The following is a 2,754-nucleotide window of genomic DNA, read 5'->3' as shown; positions in this document are numbered from 1 at the left end:
TTCCCCATGGTGCCGGCCGGGGTACGAGCAACCTTAGTAATAACGAATCCCGGTGGGAGCTATGGTCGATGATGACAGGGGATGGGCATGTTTGCTAGTTTTCGGAGATGCAAATCTGATCGAACGTCTGTTCTCCATGTTAGGAGCGGCTCACAACAGCGTCTGTTCCCCATGCTGGGGGCGGCTGATCATCGTCCGAATGTCAGCGAGGTACTCAAAGCAAAACTGTGCACACTGTGCTGCATCGTGCCAGCATCGAGACCGGCGGTCAGACTGACGATAATGGTCTGCGTCTTGTGACCTTTGCTGCCACTAGAGAGATCACAATCAGCAGTTTCTATTTCGCAGGTAAAAATATCCGCAAACACACCCGAGTGGCAACACTTGCTCACAGATAGACCAGGTGCCACGATCAACGGACGGCATTTCTCGGATGTTTTAGATGTAAAGTCCTTCAGATGCCCGAACATTGACTCGGATCACTACCTTGAAGTTGCAAAATTCGGACGCGACTATCCAGCGTCACGAATTCACGAAACAACAGAACGTTGCGTTTCAATATCCAACGCTTATCTATTGAAGGGATTGCTAAATAGTACCACCAGAACCTGGACGAGCAGATAGGAGATTGTGGGCAAATATTCGTGAAGCTGGGATTACAACAGCGCAGGAAGTATTAGGCACTGCATAGAAGCGCCGCCACATGAGAAAAATGCTGTAACCGTTGCAATAGAGAGCGATAGAGAGTGTAGCAAGGGTAGAAGAGAAGCAAATCCACCGCAGAAAAAGTGCAGACCGAATAGAGTGTGATAGCAGAATCGCAGAAGAACATGGGTGGAAACGATATGCGGAAGTTTTACGCAACTGACAAAGGCGCTAAGTTCCCGCCATGTGTAATGACCGAGAGGAAATTTGCTGACAGATAAATTATGGTGGACACCAGGTGGAGGAAGCATTTCGAAGATTTGTTGATCGGTGAAAACAAAGTCGGCGACAGTCGCGCTATATAGCCACCAACGCGGGATCAGTAAAAGAAGGCTCTAAACAAGCTGAAAACAGTAAACCTTTTAAAAGGGACAAGATCCCGGTTGAGCTCCTCAAACACGGAAGTGAGCAGCTGCATCAATCCATCCACCATATTATCCAGCAAAATGACTATAAAATTATCCCACGTCATATTTCCGCTGCTGTTAATTTAAATCGTTCACAATTACACAAGACAATAATTGCTCAGAATAGCTATCAGTGCTGCTTGTTTATTGTTTGTTATTACTTCAAAACATCGAAAAGGTACTCTTACTCCACTCGCAATCCTGACCCGCTCTATTCTACTCAACCGCAAAACGCAGAACAAAATATTTCAATGATCATGCGATCGTTCTGCGCTCGAAAGGAGACACGATCGGACGCGCACTAAACTTTCACTTGTTCTTGCTCACTTTACTCAATCGCACAATGCATAATAAAATATTTCAATGATCGTGTGATAGTTCTGCGTGCTGAAGGAAATACGATCGGTTGCGATACCACCCAACGCAGAAAAAAATATTCCAATGATTGTGTGATCGTTTTGCGTGCTGAAGGAAACACGATCGGACGCACACTAAACTTTACCTTACTAGATAGTTTACTAAACCGCACAACGCAGAACAAAATATTTCTTCGATCCTGCGATCCTAGGAATAGAAATACGATCGGACTCGTACTCACCCGAATAACGCAAAGCAAAATATTCCGATGATAGGGCGATCATTCTTGCAAACGGAAAGTGATCGGACGCACATTCGGAATATACATTTTGATGGTATAAAATAGTTGAATATTAAAGTATATGTTTAAAAAGCAAAGTACATTATATAAAGATGGATGGATTTCTATTTTATTCCACAAAAAATAAGCAGTAAATGTATACTCTATATGATTCTGTGTTATGTCAGGGGCTTTGAAATTTTTTTGTGAAATTTTTATAAAAAAAACCCAGATTAATGCACATAGCGTTGGTGGTACCTTTCTCGCATTTAGTTAAGACACCACCCTTATATGGGGCTTAGATGGTTCGATGTACCATTTTCTTCATAACTTTTAAACGCAATGACCGACCGTTTTCAAATTCAATAGTGACCAACAAGGCTTTGTCCCCGTTGAATAAAACTTGATGCGAGGAAGTCGGTTAAGGATTACTATGCGAAAAGTTGTCTAATGTTTTTTAAGCAAGCTAAGAATGGCAAAACTTATCTATTCCACCTTCCCGGCAGATATGATATTTTTCCTCGAACTACGATCACTTCAACGAATATGAAATCCGATATTGTTCCGGACCGTTGATCTTGGCGTTCGCACACTTTAGGGGCACCCTTTGGATTTTGCCGAATTTTGTGAAGAAGAATGCGTTTGTGAGAATCTGTGTCAAAAGGTTGAAGGTCAAAAGGTCGAAGGCCAAAAGGTCGAAGAACAAAGGGTCGAAAGGACAAAAGGTGAAAAAGACAAAAGGTCGAAAGGACAAAATGTCGATAGGCCAAAAGTTCGAAGAACAAAAGGTCGAAAAAACAAAAGGTCGAAAAGACAAAAGGTCGAAAGGACAAAAGGTTGAATGATCGAAAAGACAAAAGGTCGAAAGGACAAAAGATCGAGAGGACAAAAGTTCGAAAAAACAAAAGTTCGAAAAGACAAAAGCTCGAAAGGACAAAAGGCCGAAAGGTCGAAAGGACAAAAGATCGAAAGGCCAAAAGGCCGAAAGGATAAAAGGTTGAAAAG

Source organism: Armigeres subalbatus, chromosome 2 (genome assembly GCF_024139115.2).
Source record: "Armigeres subalbatus isolate Guangzhou_Male chromosome 2, GZ_Asu_2, whole genome shotgun sequence".
NCBI lineage: Eukaryota > Metazoa > Arthropoda > Insecta > Diptera > Culicidae > Armigeres > Armigeres subalbatus.
This window is presented reverse-complemented; position numbering follows the sequence as displayed.